A 19071-nucleotide genomic window follows, 5' to 3' on the forward strand; every position below is an offset into this window, starting at 1 on the left:
GCTGCTAGGTTTCTGCTTGCGGGGAGCCTGTGCGAAGGGAAGGGGGAACGGGCGAGAACTCCGTCCCCTCCTGCAGGGCAAAGACCGGGAAAAGGAGATTTGCTGCCCTCCTGTGGCCACAAGGAAGACTGCGCGCTCAAGCTGAGACATGCATAGCAGGTGCTGCCGACTGGTGGCCACCCTCTGGAATTACAAGGCTGAAATTAATAAAATCTGAGTCCAGTACCTGAAATTGTAAAGCGCTCTAGGAGCGGCCGTTTGCATATTTCCCGGGGGAGATAAACCCTCCCTGAAGGTCGGGGGCTGGGGAGAATCCGTGAGTGGGGCGCGGGGACCCCTGTCCCATCCCCAACGAGTTGAATTTCTGTGCCACATGGTGCCTCATGCTCAGACCCAGCAGCCAGAGGACTTGGAAATAAAGGCCCAGGTTTTGATTTTGCCCCTCTAAAATAAGCCCCTGGTGTTAAAAAGGCCCACACTTGGGTCAGGTCTTGGTTGTCAACTGCGGCATTAGGTGGGCCCTGCTGGTCTCCTCCTGAGGCTATTCTTGTCTTGCCTCCCCCCTCCCAAAACAGACGGCAGCTGTGCCTTCTTCTCCTCCCTCCAGCCGACCACTCTCCCTTGGGTTTCCCAGGGCTTCAGAGGAAGGGAGCTGCCCCAGGCCTCAGGGACCCTGTTCCCAAGGACTGCCCCCTTCTGCCCCCCTGCCGCCACCCACCCCAAAGACGGTGGCCAAGGTGCTTCATTTATTTATTTTTTATTATTTATTATATTTATATACCGCCCTCCCCGGAGTCTCAGGGCGGTTTACATAATAACACAAGAACAATACATGGAACAGTTATAATACATTTGGGTAACGGTGCAATAATAACATAATTGTAAACATATAACATTATAATGGTGTAACCAATAAACAATACAACATTGCAACATACAAACAGGTCCAGAGTGTATAGGTGGTGTTCTGAGGGGGGCGGGGAGCAGGGGCCCTTTGGTCGCTGTTGGTTATATATATCTGGTCTCAACCGAATGCCTGGTGGAAGAGCTCCTCCTTGCAGGCCCTGCGGAACTGTTTAAGCTCTGTCAGGGCCCTGATCTTCTCCGGGAGCTCGTTCCAGCAGGTGGGGGCCAGAACAGAGAATGCGCTGGCCCTGGTTGAGACCAGGCGGACTTCTTTAGGGCCGGGGACCTTTAGCTGGTTGGTAGCAGTGGAGCGCAGGGCTCTTTTGGGGGCATAGGCAGGGAGGCGGTCCCTCAGGTACACTGGGCCCTAACCGCGTATGGCCTTGAAGGTAATTACCAGAACCTTTAGTCTGATCCGGAATTCAACTGGCAACCACTGCAGTTGATGGAGAATGGGCCGGATGTGGGATCTCCACGGTGTTTTTGAACCAGCTGTAGCTTCCGGGTCAAGGCTAAGGGCAGGTCTGCGTAGAGCAAGTTACAAAAGTCCAGTCTAGAGGTGACCGTCGCATGGATCACTGTGGCTAGGTGTTCCGGGGCCAGGTAGGGCGCTAGTAGCTTGGCTTGGCGGAGGTGGTAGAATGCCAGCTGCGCTACTTTTGTGATCTGGGCTTCCATTGTGAGGGAAGTTTCCAGAATCACGCCTAGGTTCCTGGCGGAGTGAGCCGTAGAGAGCTGCACACCATCTGGGGTAGGCAGGCGCGCCTCCTCACATGGGCCTGTCCTACCCAGCCACAGGACCTCCGTCTTTGAAGGACTGAGCTTCAGACGACTCTGCTTGAGCCATCTAATGCTTCTGGGGGAGAGTCAGGGCGGCCATCCATCAGGAGGAGGAGCTGGGTGTCATCTGCATATTGATGGCAACCCAGTCCAAACTTCTCCCCTCCTTGACTTTTACAACCTTTTAAACTTCATGGGGATCATGGTGGAAATCTTGCCTCGACAGTTAAGTGACCAACCCTGACTTTAAGGGCAAGAGACATTTAGCCAAAATAGGTCTTGCTCCCCAGGCTCTGGCTGTTTCCCAGCCCAGCATTCAGGTCTCCGGCCCCCAGCCCCCTTGGCGGGAGAGCCTGTCTCTTCCACCATCCCACAGAAGCCCTCTCTCCTGCTTGGGTCGAGAGCTCTGCCCTGGATCCTTAACCCCAGACCCCTCTTTAAGAGGCTCGGAAGGGACCCAGCGGCTGTCCCTTTGTCCTTTGCAGGACACACCAAAATGCATTCTTGCAAATACATTTCACGCTGCTTCAACAGAGCTCACTGCCCCCTTTTGTCCCCCCTGCAGCCACCAACCACTAAGTCCTTCTGGGACTGGGCCCCAGCCCCTCTCCAAGGGAAGGCCCAGGCCTGGTAACTGGACCCAGGGGCAAGTTGTTCCAATCCAAAGGAATGACCCCAAATCCCAACCCATTACAGGACTCTAGGGGAAGAAGGGCAGACGCCATGCAGCTGAAGGAAAGACGGTGGCCAAGGTGCATCATGGGGATCATGGAGGAACTCTGGCCTCGAGTGTTACCTGGCCTACCCACAGCAGAAAGGGAGACAAAACTCAACCTAACTAGACCCGTAAGATATCTGAAGATCGAGCTAGAAGGAAAACTTAAACTACAACTATTTATTACAGTCAAGTGCACATATTAAGAACTAAAAACATCAATGAATCACTATAATATTGCATACTACATTGTGCAACATCAGCCCTGTTGAACGAGTGTGAGGCAGATACTCAGGGGGGCGGTTAGGCATACTGCTCAGGCTAGTAGGAGCGTCACCATGAAGACTTTCTTAACCACCCAAGAAGCCTAAACCTTACTCCAATGGGGCATTTTAAATATCCTGGCCACTAAGGAAGACCCTTGGGGTCAGAATGCGCTTCACTGATCTCAGTCGCATGCCTTATTGCAGAGGGTCTATTGTGATTCACTGTCTTTAAGTTTTAATATTTGCGCTTTCCTGTAATAAACATTTCTATTTTAAATTTTCCTTCTAGCCCCAACTTAAGGGCAGGGGAGATTCAGGGAGAACAGAGCTCTTGCTCTATGAGTTCTGGGTGTTTCCCGGCCCAGAATTCAGGGCAACTTGGCGGGAGAGCACGTCTCCTTCACCGTCCCACAGACCCATCTCCTGCTCGGGCCAAGAGCCGGACTTTGGGCAGAGCTCCGGCCTGGATCCCTTCACCTGAGACTCCTCTTTCAGAGGAGCCAAACGGCTGTCCCTTTGTCCTTTGCAGGACACACCAAAAGGAATTCCTGGGACAAAGATTTCACGCTGCTTAAGCAGAGCTCACCTTTAGCAATTATACATATTTCGGTCTCTCAGATACACTGGGCCCAGATCGCGTATGGCCTTAAAGGTGATTACCAAAACCTTAAGCTTAATCCGGAATTCAACTGGGAGCCAGCCGAGTTCTTGGAGTACCGGCCAGATGTGAGATCTCCATGATGTCTTAGTGAGAATCCCGGCCGCGGCGTTCTGCACCAATTTTAGTTTCCGGGTCAAGGATAAGGGTAGGCCTGCGTAGAGCGAGCTGCAGAAATCCAGCCTACAGGGGACGGTCGCGTGGATCACTGTAGACAGGTGCTCTGGGTCCAGGTGGGGTGCTAGCAGTTTGCTTGGCGGAGGAGGAAGAAGGCCAGCCGTGCTACCTTTGTGACCTGGGCTTCCATTGTAAGGGAAGCATCCAGGATCAGGCCCAGGTTCCCGGCGGAGTGAGTCGCTAGGAGTTGCACACCAGAAACGCCAGATGCGAGACGGGGCGGTAGTTGTCAGGCTCCAGAGCCAAGGATGTGTTTTTGAGCAACGGGCGTACCACTGCCTCTTTTAATCCCCATTCCCCACAAAGTGCCTTGAGTGCTTTCCCCCCTTTTTCAAACACAATTAAATTATTGCCTAGCTACGAATGATTTAAAAACAGAATCGACTGACCTCTCTGAAATAAATTATCCCCCCCGCCTTCAGGCAGCAGAAGAGGTGGGGTGAGGAGTCCCTCTTTGGGCACCCGGAAGGCGTCCTTCTCTCTCTGATGGCTCCCATCGTCCGGAGGGGGTCTGTCTCCCCGGCGTGCTGCTGAACGGTGATCTCTCTGGAAGGGGGAAGCGGAAAAAAAGATGCATGAGATGGGGAGGGGGGGGGGCTCAAATCCAGGTCACGAGACACCCCCTTGCAGCAGGAAGACTCTGCCTGGCCACCGGGGCCAAGGGGGTGCTGGGCTGGATGCACCAAGACGTTTCTGGGCTCCAGATCAGCCCACCACGCAGGTTCACCCCCAGACAGGAGGCCCGAACGTGGGCAGAGAGCGCCTTGCCTTATCTATCAGGCCCCCCACAGGAGGAACGGGACGGGAGAGTGGGCTTTGTGCGAAGTTCCTGTGGGGCCTGCCTGGTCAGAGAGGGGGGGGGTGTTCTGGCTTGGAGAGCCCCGGTCTGCTGAGCGCGCTTCTGCCCACTTTTCCTCCAGGGAGCTGCAAGGGGAAGCAAACCTCTGCCATGTCTATTTCCCCCAAAACAGCCCTGGGAGGCTTTTATACCCGGCTGTTCTCTACTCGAAGGAAGTCCCAAAGGGGCTTCCAGCCGCCTTCCCTTTCCTCTCCCCACCAAGGAAGCCTGAAAGGGAGAGGGGGCTGGGAGAGCTCAGAGAGAACTGCTGTGTGAGATGAGCTCGACCAGGACTGTGACTGGCCCAGGGCCTATCCGGGCTGCCTGTGGACTCGGGTCTCACACGGGATCACAGGAGGAGCTCCGCTTCTGGTCACTAAGGCCGGTGCCCCGGGGGCCGGGCCTAATGCGGCCAATAAGCACCTATTTAAAATAATAATAATAATAATAATAACAGTTAATATCTGAGCCCGCTGCTCGTTCCTAACCTGCTCCAGCCAATCGCGGGCCGCGCCTTAGCCAATCGCCTCGCACTACGCCTGAGACTCCCTTCCGATTGGCCTGGCTCTTCGTGGGCAAAGGAATACAATTCCCGGCAAACCCTGCTGCACTGCCTACTGCGCATGCCCGCCAGTGTCCACGGGGGTGGAAAAGACTACTATTCCCGGCATACACTGATAACCTGAGAAGTACGCATGCTCGCCAGTGTCCACGGGTGTTGAAAGGACTACTATTCCCGGCAACACCTGCTGCCCTGAGGAGTGCGCATGCTCGCTAGTGTCCGCGGGTGGAAAAAGGACTACTATTCCCGGCATTCCCTGCTCCCCGGCGTAGTGCGCATGTGCGCCTGTGTCTGCGGGTGGGAAAAGGACTACTATTCCCGGCATTCCGTGGTGCCTGGCGTAGTGCGCATGCTCGTCAGTGTACGCGCTGATAAGAGGACTACAATTCCCGGCATTCGGTGCAAATTAGCGTCGGGGCTCTCTGCATCCGTGTCGCCCCGGAAATGGTTATGTTTGGAAGTCCGGCAACTGCCCGCTAATCGGAACGACTGAGATTATGGCCCTAGTTTCCGACCGGGTCTCTTAGCCGGTGCACTAAGGTGCCCTAAGAGGTAGGAAAGTACGTCCCCGCCTCTACATTTCCGATGCATTCTGCCCTAAGAGGTAGGAAAATAGTCCACGCCTCTCAATTTCCGGTGCGTGATGGACACCGCCGAGGCGTTCCACGCAGCCCCGACGCCCGAGCTCTGCCTTGCGTGCGAGGGAAGGGCGGCGGCGGCGGTCGGGGGGCCGACGGTGCATCTTGCCCCCCCCCGCTCCCTCCCTTGACGCGGCTGGGGGGGGGGGGAAGGACTTCCCGGCATTCCCTGCTGCCCGGCGCAGTGCGCATGACGGGCGACTTAGCGGCAATAGCGGCTGCCCCTTTTTCCTCATAGACATGCATAGCAGGTGCTGCCGTCTGGCGGCCAAGCTGGGAAAAGACGCGGAGAAAACTGGTGGGGGCCCTGCGGGTCTCCTCCGGGGCTCTTCTTCTCCTGCCTCCCCGCTCCCCAAAGAGAAAAGCCGGCACCGCCTGCGCCTTCTGCTCCTCCCTGCAGCCGACCAAGCCCCGGAGTCCTTCTGGGACTGGGGGCCGAGGCCCCTCTCTAAGGGAAGGCCCAGGCCTGGGAGGGGCATGCCGCGGCAGCATATAAATATAAATAAATATCGCAGAAGGTCTCATACAGTATATGATTGTGATTCATTGATGTTGTTGGTTTTTAATATATGCACTTGACTGTAATAAATATTTCTATTTTAAATTTTCCTTCTAGCTCGACCTTTAGGTTCCAAACCCAGACTTAAGGGCAAGAGACATTTAGCGAGAACATAAGTCTTGCTCGACAGACTCCGGCTGTTTCCCAGCCCATAATTGAGGCCTCTGGCAGCCTCCCCAAAAGAACAGAAGAGAAGTCTTGTTTCCCAGCCCAGAATTGAGGCCTCCGGGCCCCTTGGCCCACCTCCTTCACTGTCCCTCTGAAGCCGTCTCTCCTGCTCGGGCCAAGAGGGCAGAGCTACGCCCTGGGCCAAGGGCCGGACTTCGGGCAGAGCTCTGGCCCGGATCCCTTCACCCCAGACTCCTTTTTAGGAAGCTCTCAAGGGACCCAGCGCCTGTCCCTTTGACCTTTGCAGGACACACCAAAATGCATTCTTGGGACAAAGATTTCACGCTGCTTCAACAGAGCTCATTTCTTCTTTAGAAATTATACATGTATTTATTTTATTTATTCATTACATTTTGGGTGTATCACCAGGGAACAACAGACCATTCATTCATCTATATGGAACGAGTCACTGAGAGACTCCATACTTGGTCAGCGAAGGACAAGAAGAAGAAGAAGAGTAGGTTCTTATATGCTGCTTTTCCCTACCCGAAGGAGGCTCAAAGCGGCTTACAGTCGCCTTCCCATTCCTCTCCCATAACTGACACCCTGTGGGGTGGGTGAGGCTGAGAGAGCGCTGATATCACTGCCCGGTCAGAACAGTTTTATCAGTGCCGTGGCGAGCCCCAGGTCACCCAGCTGGCTGCATGTGGGGGAGCGCAGAATTGAACCTGGCATGCCAGATTAGAAGGCCGCACTCCTAACCACGTCACCGAACTGGCTCTCTCAAGGCCTCGTTCAAACCACAGAAAAACGTCTAGAATAGGCAGACCCGGCTTCCTCGAGAAAGTTGGCCACTTTGTTAGTGGCTCCAAGGTATTTCCAAGGAGGAGCAGAATTCTTACTGTTCCTTGCAGGGACGGAGTTTCCTTCACGTTGTCGGCACCTCTGTGCTTAGAGAGCAGCTCCATCCTTGGCTGGACGCCCAATTCTCCGTCTTCTTCCGCAGCCTGCAGGGGGTTGGGGCGTCTCTGCTCCCCTAAGCCCCGAGTAGCTGGACTGGAGGCTGCGGGAGAGGTGGGAAGATCTGCACTGGAAAAGCAACCCGTACAGCCAAAGAAACTTTGTTTTGGGGTGTTTCCCCCCAAAGCCAATGAACTTCTGCCTGCTCAAGGAGTCTTGGGGGGGGGGGGGATTGCTCCTGCAGCTTCCAGCGCACAGCCACAAAAAGATTCTTCCCCCCCAAAAAAAGCCCTTGGAGTGGCAGAACAGAGCACACATGCGCAAAGTGATGCAGCTCGGGAAAAGAAGGGTTTTCTTCCCCAAGCCCAGCAAGCCAGCCAGCCAGCAATCTAGCTAGCTGCATCTGGTAAAAAAAAAAAAGAAAGAAAAATCCATCATGCTGAAGTTACCCCAAATTTTGCCCCATTTCAAAATTCAGTCTCCCCCCCCTCCTTGAGAATTTACCCGTGCTTTTAAAAGTGGGTAGGGGAAAGCAGGTATTGTCCCACCTAAGTGGACCTAAGGGAAAGGAGACTGTGATATTTCAACACCTTTAAAAGAGCATTCAGAACATCCCCCACAACCACAAAGAAGTGGGGCGAGGAGTCCGTCTTTGGGAGCCCGGAAGGCGTCTTTCTCTTTCCCATCGTCTGGAGGGGGTCTGTATCCCGGGCGTGCTGCTGAACGGTGGTCTCTGTGGAAGGGGGAAGCAGAAAGAAAGAGAGATGAGATGGGGAGGGGGGAGGCTTAAAATCCAAGTCATGAGATACCCCCTGGCAGGCTTCCCAAAAGACTCTGCCTGGCCACTAGGGCCAAGGGGGTGCTGTGAAGACGCTTCTGGGCTCCATATCAGCCCACCACGCAGGTTCACCCCCAGACAGGAGGCCCGAACGTGGGCAGAGAGCGCCTCTGCTTATCTATCAGGCCTCCCACAGGAGGGACGGGACGGGGCAGGGAAGCAGTGACAGGGTTTCCTTCACTTTGCCGGCACCTCTGGGCTTAGGGAGCAGCTCCATCCTTTGCTGAATGCCTGCAGGGAGTTGTGTCGTCTCTGCTCCCCTAAGCCCTTTAAGCCCCGGGTAGCTGAACTGGAGGCTGCGGGAGAGCTGGGAAGATCTGAACTGCCAAAGCAACCCGTACAGCCAGAGAAACCTTGTTTTGGGGTGTTTTCCCCAAAAGCGAATGAACTTCTGCCTGCTCAAGCAGACTTGGGCGGGGGGGGGGTTGCTCCCGCAGCTTCCAGCGCACAGCCAGAAAAAGATACCTCCCTCCCCAAAAAAAATAAAAGCCCTTGGAGTGGCGGAACAGAGCACACATGCGCAAAGTGATGCAGCTCGGGAAAAGAAGGGTTTTTCCCCCCCCCAAGTCCAGCAAGCCAGCCAGCCAGCAATCTAGCTAGCTACATCTGGTTAAAAAAAAAAATCCATCATGCTGAAGTTACTCCAAATTTTGCCCCATTTCAAAAATCAGTCTTCCCCCCCTCCTTGAGAATTTACCCATGCTTTTAAAAGTGGGTAGGGGAAAGCAGGTATTGCCCCACCTAAGTGGAACTCTCAGGGAAAGGAGACTGTGATATTTCAACACCTTTAAAAGAGCATTCAGAACATCCCCCACAACCACAAAGTGCCTTGAGTGTTTTCCCCCTTTTAGAACACAAATAAATTATTTCCTAGCTATGAATGATTTAAAAATGGAACACATTGACTGACCTCCTAGGACTAAATTATCCCCCCTGCAGGCAGCAGAAGAAGAGGGGCGAGGAGTCCCTCTTTGGGCGGCCGGAAGGCATCTTTCTCTTTCCCATCGTCCGGAGGGGGTCTGTCTCCCGGGCGTGCTGCTGAACGGTGGTCTCTGTGGAAGGGGGAAGCAGAAACAAAGAGGGATGAGATGGGGAGGGGGGAGGCTTAAAATCCAAGTCATGAGATCCCCCCTGGCAGGCTTCCCAAAAGACTCTGCCTGGCCACCAGGGCCAAGGGGGTGCTGTGAAGACGTTTCTGGGCTCCAGGTCAGCCCACCACGCAGGTTCACCCCCAGACAGGAGGCCCGAACGTGGGCAGAGAGCGTCTTTGCTGATCTATCAGGTCCCCAACATTAGGAACGGGACTGGTTGGTTTTTGTGCGAAAAGACGACTGCAGTTTTGTATAAGGTGACCAGATTGTAACACTGGTAAAGCGGGACACCATTGACTGGGTGGGTTCTTGATTAAAATTTTGGTCTACGTGGAGCAACAAAGATTTTCATAGAACGCACAGAACGCAAAAATAGTATGGTAATATATATTTTTTTTAAATTTCAACATAAGTACCATTTGCCAGGTGCCCCAGGATGTCCTTCCAAAAGTGGGACAATCTGGTCACCTTAGTGTTGTACATTCCTGCAAGGCCAGCAGAAAGAGAGTTCTGGCTTGGAGAGTCAGGGTGCTCTGTGAGGTTTTTTACCCGGCTTTTCTCTATCTGAAGGAGTCTCAAAGGGGCTTCGGATCGCCTTTCCTCGCCGCACAGCAGCCATTCTGAGAGGGGGGGGGGGCTGGGAGAGCCCTGAGAGAACTGCTGTGTAAGAACAGCTCTATCAGAACTGCGACTGGCCCAAGGCCTTCCAGCTGGCTGCCTTTGGAGGAGGAGGGGGGCTCAAGGCCCCCGAGTCTGCCTTCCACAGCGGCCCCGGCCTCCCATCTCTGCGGCCAGCGAATCAGCAGGAATGGAGGACCTCCAGGCACGGCCCTGGGGCAGCTCATCCTTTCTGGATACTTATTTATTTATTAATTAATTATTTGTCCATTGAAATTAATTTGTCCTGCACACTGTCCATTTTGAGCTAAGCCGTTGCGGGGCAGCCGATCTCCCCCTCCTGGTCTTGGTCTTGCGGTTCTAAAACTGGCCACAGGATGGGAGACGCGAGCCAGTTTTACCCGCGTATTTCCCCAGTTTGTCCGCCAGACGGCAGCACCTGCTATGCATCTCCATTGACGGCCAGAATATGGCTGGGCCTGCATAGGAATCTGCTCCGCCCAGCTGGGAAGAAGCACGGGCGGGGGGGGGGGGAGAGGAGGGAGAGGAAAGGCTGCCGTCTTGTGGCCAAAGTGGGAAATGACGCGGATGCAAGGGAGGCAGCCGCCGCTTTTCACGCTAAGTCCTCAGTCATGCGCATTACGCCGGGCAGCCGAGAATGCTGGGAATTGTAGCCCCACCCGCCCCCGCGACGGGCAGCGCGTAATTTCTGGACTCGTTAGCCTTTTAGCACGCGAGTGGAACCCCGCAGCGATGTTTACCTCGCATCGGAAATGTAGAGGCGGGAAGCTACTATTTCCCTACCTCTTAGGGTAGAATGCGCCGGAATTGTAGAGGCGGGCCGCCGTATTACTTTCCTACCTCTTAGGGATTGGTGCCCCGGATAAGAGACTCGTGCGGAAACAAGGACAATGATATTAGTCGTTCCGCTTAGCGGATAGTTGTCGGACTTTCCCACAGTAACCCCTTCCAGGACGACACGGATGCAGAAATAAAGAACATACACATGCGCATTAAGCCGGGCAGCTGGGAATGCCGGGAACTGTAGTCCTTTCCCGATCGCTGGACACAGGCCGTCATGCGCACTACGCACGGCAGCTGTGAATGCCGGGAACTGTTGTCCTTTCCCCATCGGTGGACAAAGGCTGTCATGCGCACTACGCACGGCACATGGGCATGCCGGGAACTGTAGTCTTTTCCCTATCGGTGGACACAGCCGTCATGCGTACTACGCAGGGCAGCTGTGAATGCCGGGAATTGTAGTCCTTTCATCATCCGAGGACACAGGCGGTCATGCGCACTAGGCCGGGCTGCTGCGAATGCCGGGAATGACGTCTATTCCCCGCCTATCTTCCTCCGGCGTCCAATCAAAGGGGAAGTTAGGTCCGGCCAATCGGATGAGAGTCGGAGGCGTCTTGTGCGTCGATGGGTTAAGACGCCCCGTGCGATTGGCTGAGGCGGCGAGGGCGGGACGAAGAGGGGATGGTGGAGTGACGGACAAGGCAGACCAATCGGAAGAAAGGCTGCGGCGCCGGGCGAGGCGGTTGGCTAGGCCATGCTTCGTGATTGGCTGAGGCGCAGGGGGCGGGGCCACATGAAAATGTCCGCGCCGTCTGTTCTTCCGCGTGCAACTTCCGGCAGGTAGGTCTTTTCGTTCTTTTCGCTCTTTCTTCGGCCTTCTTCTCTCCGGGGGCTCCGGGCGGGGGCGGCGCAGTCGAAGTAGGCCCGGGGGGGGGGGCTCCCTCCTCCCCTCCCCTCCTGGTGCCTCCGGGCCAGGCAGATCCTCAGATCCTCACCCCAGAAGCCTAAACCTTAGTCCAATGGGGCATTTTAAATATCCTGGCCACCGAGGAAGACCCTGGGGGTCAGAATGCGCATGCCTTATTGCAGAGGGTCTATTGTGATTCACTGTCTTTAAGTTTTAATATTTGCCCTTTGCTGTAATAAACATCTCTATTTTATATTTTCCTCCGAGCCCAAACGTTAGGTTCCAAACCCAGACTGAAGGGCAAGAGACATTCAGGGAGAACAGAGGTCTCGCTCTACACGCTCTGGGTGTTTCCCGGCCCAGAATTCAGGGCCCCTTGGCGGGAGAGCCCGTCTCCTTCGCCGTCCCACAGAACCATCTCTCCTGCTCGGGCCAATAGGGCAGAGCTACGCCCTGGTCCAAGAGCCGGACTTCGGGCAGAGCTCCGGCCTGGATCCCTTCACCTGAGACTCCTCTTTAAGAGGAGCCAAATGGCTGTTCCTTTGTCCTTTGCAGGACACACCAAAAGGCATTCCTGGGACAAAGATTTCACGCTGCTTCACCTTTAGCCATTATACATATTTATTTATTGTGTTTTGGGTGTATCAACAGGGAACGACGGCCCGTTCGTTCATCTATGCACGGCTGTCCATACGGAACGAGATTCCCGGAGACTCCATGCCCGGTCAGCGAAGGACAAGGCCTCGTTCAAATCACAGAGAAACGCCTAAAGCGAGCAGTCCCAGCTTCCCCAAGGAGAACGGTGGCCGCTTTGTTAGTGGCTCCCAGCTATGTCCAAGTAGGAGCAGAATTCTTACCGTTCCTTGCAGGGAAGCAGTGACAGGGTGTCCTTCACTTTGCCGGCACCTCTGTGCTTAGGGAGCAGCTCCACCCTTTGCTGGATGCCTGCAGGGAGTTGTGTCGTCTCTGCTCCCCTAAGCCCTTTAAGCCCCGAGTAGCTGGACTGGAGGCTGAGGGAGAGCTAGGAAGATCTGCACTGCGGAACAAACCTGGAGAGCCAATGAACTTCTGCCTGCTCAAGGAGTCTTGGGGGGGGGGGGTTTGCTCCTGCAGCTTCCAGTGCACACCCACAAAAAGATACCTCCCCCCAAAAGCCCTTGGAGTGGCAGAACAGAGCACACATGCGCAAAGTGATGCAGCTCAGGACTGTGCCCCGTCAGAAAGGAAAGAAAGAAAGTTGCATTCAGTAAAAAAAATAAATCCATCATGCTGAAGTTACTCCAAAGGTTGCCACATTTCAAAAATCGGTCAACCCTTGAGAATTCCTTTGTGCTTTTAAAAGCGGGGAGTGGGATGCAGGTATTGCCCCACCTAAGTGGGGCTCTCAGGGAAAGGAGGACTGTGAGATTTTAACACCTTTAAACACAGAGAATTCAGAACATTTATCTATTTATTTAGATTTTTATACCGCCCTTCCCTACGGCTCTGGGCGGTTTACAGAAAACATTTCAGAACACTCCATGGAACGGTATCAGTATCAATATAACAACATAACAACAATAACATACCAACTAGAACTAGAACAGTATTTTGACAACCATAACTTTGACACATCCTTGATAGGTTCGACCTCTCAGTTTGGGGTGGGGGGGACCTGTAGATGTTATGGGTCAGTTGGCCTCAAGCAAATGCCTGGTGGAAAAGCTCATTTTTGCAGGCCCTGTGGAATTGTTGAAGTTCCGGCAGGGCCCTGATCACTTCGGGGAGCTCCTTCCACCAGGTGGGGGCCAGGACTGAAAAGGCCCTGGCCTTTGTTGAGGTCCGACGTGCCTCTTTAGGGCCAGGGATCCGCAGCCAGTTGGAAGTGGCGGAGCGTAGAGCTCTTCTGGGGGTATAGGCAGGGAGGCGGTCTCTCAGGTACACTGGGCCCAGATCGCATACGGCCTTAAAGGTGATTACCAAAACCTTGAGCTTAATCCGGAATTCAACTGGGAGCCAGCCGAGTTCTTGGAGTACCGGCCAGATGTGAGATCTCCATGATGTCTTAGTGAGAATCCCGGCCGCGGCGTTCTGCACCAGTTTTAGTTTCCGGGTCAAGGATAAGGGTAGGCCTGCGTAGAGCGAGCTGCAGAAGTCCCGCCTACAGGGGACGGTCGCGTGGATCACTCTGGCCAGGTGCTCTGGGTCCAGGTAGGGCGCTAGCCGGTTTGCTTGGCGGAGGTGGAAGAAGGCCAGCCGTTCTACCTTTGTGACCTGGGCTGCCATTGTAAGGGAAGCATCCAGGATCAGGCCCAGGTTCCCGGCGGAGTGAGTCGCTAGGAGTTGCACACCAGAAACGCAAGATGCGAGACGGGGCGGTAGTTGTCAGGCTCCAGAGCCAAGGATGTATTTTTGAACAACGGGCGTACCACTGCCTCTTTTAATCCCCATTCCCCACAAAGTGCCTTGAGTGCTTTCCCCCCTTTTCAAACACAATTAAATTATTGCCTAGCTACAAATGATTTAAAAACAGAATCGACTGACCTCTCTGAAATAAATTATCCCCCCCGCCTTCAGGCAGCAGAAGAGGTGGGGTGAGGAGTCCCTCTTTGGGCACCCGGAAGGCGTCCTTCTCTCTCTGATGGCTCCCATCGTCCGGAGGGGGTCTGTCTCCCCGGCGTGCTGCTGAACGGTGATCTCTCTGGAAGGGGGAAGCGGAAAAAAGATGCATGAGATGGGGAGGGGGGGGGGCTCAAATCCAGGTCACGAGACACCCCCTTGCAGCAGGAAGACTCTGCCTGGCCACCGGGGCCAAGGGGGTGCTTGGCTGGATGCACCAAGACGTTTCTGGGCTCCAGATCAGCCCACCACGCAGGTTCACCCCCAGACAGGAGGCCCGAACGTGGGCAGAGAGCGCCTTGCCTTATCTATCAGGCCCCCCACAGGAAGAACGGGACGGGAGAGTGGGCTTTGTGCGAAGTTCCTGTGGGGCCTGCCTGGTCAGAGAGGGGGGGGGTGTTCTGGCTTGGAGAGCCCCGGTCTGCTGAGCGCGCTTCTGCCCACTTTTCCTCCAGGGAGCTGCAAGGGGAAGAAAACCTCTGCCATGTCCATTTCCCCAAAAACAGCCCTGGGAGGCTTTTATACCCGGCTGTTCTCTACCCGAAGGAAGTCCCAAAGGGGCTTCCAGTCGCCTTCCCTTTCCTCTCCCCACCAAGGACGCCTGAGAGGGAGGGGGGGGGGACTGGGAGAGCTCAGAGAGAACTGCTGTGTGAGATGAGCTCGATCAGGACTGTGACTGGCCCAGGGCCTCTCCGGGCTGCCTGTGGACTCGGGTCTCACACGGGATCGCAGGAGGAGCTGCGCTTCTGGTCACTCTGGCCGGAGCCCCGGGGCCCGGGCCTAATGCGGCCAATAAGCACCTATTTAAAATAGTAATAATAACAATAATAACAATTAATATCTGCGCCCGCGGCTCGTTCCGGAAGCGGCTGCAGCCAATCGCGGGCCGCGCCTTAGCCAATCGCTTCGCACTACGCCTGAGACTCCCTTCCGATTGGCCTGTCTCTTCGGACGCCCCGCCTTCCTCTTTGATTGGCCGTGTGAGGAAATGGTCAGGGAAGGCAACGTCAATCATCGGCGGGTCGAAGCAATGGATTGTGGGGAATGTCGTCTCTGAGGGGAGACACAAGGTGGGCCTCGCGTCTCCTCGGGTGGGCAAAGGAATACAATTCCCGGCAAGACCTGCTGCCCTGCGTAGGGCGCATGCCCATCAGTGACCGCGGATGGGGAAAGGACTTCTATTCCCGGCATTCTCTGCTGCCCTGCCTAGTGCGCATGCCCATTAGTGTCCGCGGGTGGGGAAAGGACTTCTATTCCCGGCACCCCCCGCTGCCCTGCGTAGTACGCATGCTCGACTGTGTCCACGGGTGTTGAAAGGACTACTATTCCCGGCAACCCCTGCTGCCCTGCGTAGTGCGCATGCTCTTCAGTGTCCGCGGGTGGGGAAAGGACTTCGATTCCCGGCATTCTCTGCAGCTCTGCATAGTGCGCACGCTCTCCAGTGTCCACGGGTGTTGAAAGGAGTACTATTCCCAGCATTCCCTGCTCCTCTGCGTAGTACGCATGCTCACTGGTGTCCGCGGGTGGAAAAAGGACTACTATTCCCGGCAGTCTTTGCTGCACTACCTAGTGCGCATGCTCTCCAGTGTCCTCGGGTATTGAAAGGACTACTGTTCCCGGCATTCCGTGGTGCCTGGTGTAGTGCGCATGCTCTTCCGTGTCCACGGTTATAAGAGGACTACAATTCCCGGCATTCTTTCTAAACTAGCGTCCGGATTTCTGCATCCATGTCGACCCGGAAATGGTTATGTTTGGAAGTCCGGCTTCTGCCCGCTAATCGGAACGACTGAGCTTATGGCCCTAGTTTCCGACCGGGTCTCTTAGCCGGTGCACTAAGGTGCCCTAAGAGGTAGGAAAGTACGTCCCCGCCTCTACATTTCCGATGCATTCTGCCCTAAGAGGTAGGAAAATAGTACACGCCTCTCAATTTCCGGTGCGTGATGGACACCGCCGAGGCGTTCCACGCAGCCCCGACGCCCGAGCTCTGCCTTGCGTGCGAGGGAAGGGCGGCGGCGGCGGTCGGGGGGCCGACGGTGCATCTTGCCCCCCCCCGCTCCCTCCCTTGACGCGGCTGGGGGGGGGGAAGGACTTCCCGGCATTCCCTGCTGCCCGGCGCAGTGCGCATGACGGGCGACTTAGCGGCAATAGCGGCTGCCCCTTTTTCCTCATAGACATGCATAGCAGGTGCTGCCGTCTGGCGGCCAAACTGGGAAAAGACGCGGAGAAAACTGGTCCGCGACTCTAACGGTGGGGGCCCTGCTGGTCTCCTCCGGGGCTCTTCTTCTCCTGCCTCCCCGCTCCCCAAAGAGAGAAGCCGGCACCGCCTGCGCCTTCTGCTCCTCCCTGCAGCCGACCAAGCCCCGGAGTCCTTCTGGGACTGGGGGCCGAGGCCCCTCTCTAAGGGAAGGCCCAGGCCTGGGAGGGGCATGCTGCTCCAATCCAAAGTAATGCCCCCAAATCCTGACATTTTACAGGACTCTCGAGGAAGAAGAGCAGACGGAGGCCAAGGTGCTTCATGGGGATCATGGTGGGACTCCAGCCTCGAGAGTTACCTGACCACACCAAAAAGGGAAACAAACCTGTACCTAACGAGACAAGTAAGAGACCCAAAGGTTGAGCTGGAAGGAAAACTTAAACTACGACTATTTATTAGTCAAGTGCAGATGTGAAGAATTAAAAACATGTTGAATGAAAGTGGGGCAGACACTGAGGGGGGTGGATTTAGCGTACTACTCAGGCTAGTAGGTGCTTGACTGATCTGAGTCGCATGTCGGACCAGCTCCTTGGAAGAAACTTCGGTCCTTGATCCATACCGGCCTGGCCACGGCGTAGAGTTGTTTGCCTTGACGGATATCCGGCGCGAGCTGGATCGAGGTGGTTCGGCCATTCTCGTGCTTTTAGATCTGTCGGCCGCATTTGATGCGTGGACCACGAGATTTTGGCCCGCTGCCTTGCCAGGGCCGGGATTAGGGGGACTGCACTAAAGTCTATTTTCTCTGGAACCCGACACAGGGGGTTGCTGTGAGGGAGGAGTTGTTGGCCCCTTCCGGACTCCCTTGTGGAGAACCTCAGGGGGCGATACTCTCCCCTACGCTCTTTAACCTCCATATGCCTCCTCTAGCCCAGCTGGCCGGGGGGCTACGTGCTGGGTTACCATCAACATGCAGATGACACCCAGCTCTACCTCCTAATGGATGGCAGGCTGGACTCCCCCACCCCCCCGGATACATTTGCCACATGTTTAGAAGCAGTGGCTGGATGGCTCAGGCAGAATCACCTGAAACTTAACCCCTCCAAGACGGAGGTCCTGTGGCTGGGTAGCAGGGGGCAGGATCAGGAAGCGTGCCTCCCATGCCTGGATGGTGCGCAATTAGCACCTGCACCAACAGCCAGGAATTTGGGCGTGATCTTTGATGCCTCCCTTTCCACGGAGGCTCAGATCACGAAAGTAGCCCGAATGGCATTTTTCCATCTGTGCCAAGCACGGCTACAAGCGCCCCACCATGTCCTCTGAACACTTGGCGACAGTGATCCATGCAACGGTCACTTCCAGACTAGACTCCTGTAACTATGCAGGCCTACCCTTGGCTTTGACCCAGAAATTGCAGCTGGTAAAAAATGCGGCTGCATTGGTCCTCACTGGTACATGGTGGAGGGCCCCTATTCAGCTGGTGCTACACCATCTGCACAGGTTACCAGTCTGCTTCCGGATCAAGTTTAAGGTTCTGGTTTTAACCCTTAAGGCTTTATGCGGCCTGCGTATCTGCAGGACCTCTTACCTGCTTATGCCCCCGCAGGGCTCTTCGCTCCGTGGGTCTGAACTTGCGGGTTGTCCTGGGCCCCTGGGACCTACGCCAGGCCTCAACCTGGGCCAGGCCTTTTTGAGCTGAGGATCTCTAGCTGGAATTAATGAAGTCCTTCAAAGCTTCCACATAGAGAGCGACAGACTCATGCTGAATGGGGGGGCGGGGGGGACTGGTAATATTTATTGTCCGCCATCTGATATTATGCTAGTGTTCTAAATGTGCTTTAATGGGTGATTTTAGAGGATTTTATTGTATTCATGGATTTTGTAAACCGCCGTGAGACATTTGAGAGCGGCAGTATATAAATATAAATAAATATTACTGAAGGTCTTATACAGTATATTATTGTGATTCATTGATGTTGTTGATTTTAATATATGCACTTTACTGTAATAAATATTTCTATTTTAAATTTTCCTACTAGCTCGACCTTTAGGTTCCAAACCCAGACTTAAGGGCAAGAGACATTTAGTGAGAACAGAAGTCTTGCTCGACAGGCTCCGGGTATTTCCCAGCCCAGAATTGAGGCCTCTGGCAGGCTTCCTAAAAGAACAAAACAGTAGTCTTGTTTCCCAGCCCAGAATTGAGGCCTCCGGGCCCCTTGGCCCACCTCCTTCACTGTCCCACTGAAGCCGTCTCTCCTGCTCGGGCCAAGAGGGCAGAGCTACGCCCTGGGCCAAGGGCCGGACTTCGGGCAGAGCTCTGGCCCGGATCCCTTCACCCCAGACTCCTTTTTAGGAAGCTCTCAAGGGACCCAGCGGCTGTCCCTTTGACCTTTGCAGGACACACCAAAATGCATTCTTGGGAGAAAGATTTCACGCTGCTTCAACAGAGCTCATTTCTTCTTTAGAAATGATACACGTATTTATTTTATTTATTCATTACATTTTGGGTGTATCACCAGGGAACAACAGACCATTCATTCATCTATATGAAACGAGTCACTGAGAGACTCCATATCTAGTCAGCGAAGGACAAGAAGAAGAAGAGTTGGTTCTTATATGCTGCTTTTCCCTACCCGAAGTAGGCTCAAAGCGGCTTACAGTCGCCTTCCCATTCCTCTCCCCACAACAGACACCCTGTGGGGTGGGTGAGGCTGGGAGAGCGCTGATATCACTGCCCGGTCAGAACAGTTTTATCAGTGCCGTGGCGAGCCCCAGGTCACCCAGCTGGTTGCATGTGGGGGAGCGCAGAATTGAGCTTTTAGATCTTTGGGCACTCTTTGGGCAGCCGGAAGGCGTCTTT

The 19071-nt window shown here is 54.8% G+C and overlaps 3 long non-coding RNA genes across 7 annotated transcripts; 1 reads left to right on the plus strand and 2 right to left on the minus strand.

Annotated features, from left to right (window-relative positions):
• Positions 1-6598: 6598 nt before the first annotated feature.
• Positions 6599-10932, minus strand: LOC143827355 (uncharacterized). 5 transcript variants are annotated; one of them, XR_013227274.1, is made up of 3 exons: positions 10719-10932; positions 8916-9057; positions 6599-7900 (listed from the first exon to the last, which is right to left on the minus strand). It is a non-coding gene; the product is annotated as an uncharacterized LOC143827355 (long non-coding RNA). The 5 variants fall into 5 exon arrangements; XR_013227273.1 differs by lacking the exon at positions 10719-10932 and adding an exon at positions 10576-10711; XR_013227271.1 differs by lacking the exon at positions 10719-10932 and adding an exon at positions 10519-10693.
• Positions 10933-11053: 121 nt separating this feature from the next.
• Positions 11054-12707, plus strand: LOC143827269 (uncharacterized). Its single transcript, XR_013227239.1, has 2 exons — positions 11054-11355; positions 12074-12707. It is a non-coding gene; the product is annotated as an uncharacterized LOC143827269 (long non-coding RNA).
• Positions 12708-12854: 147 nt separating this feature from the next.
• On the minus strand, positions 12855-15119 carry LOC143827270 (uncharacterized). Its single transcript, XR_013227240.1, has 2 exons — positions 14741-15119; positions 12855-14102 (listed from the first exon to the last, which is right to left on the minus strand). It is a non-coding gene; the product is annotated as an uncharacterized LOC143827270 (long non-coding RNA).
• Between the last annotated feature and the right edge of the window lie 3952 nt (positions 15120-19071).

Source organism: Paroedura picta, chromosome 17 (assembly GCF_049243985.1).
Source record: "Paroedura picta isolate Pp20150507F chromosome 17, Ppicta_v3.0, whole genome shotgun sequence".
NCBI classification, from domain to species: domain Eukaryota; kingdom Metazoa; phylum Chordata; class Lepidosauria; order Squamata; family Gekkonidae; genus Paroedura; species Paroedura picta.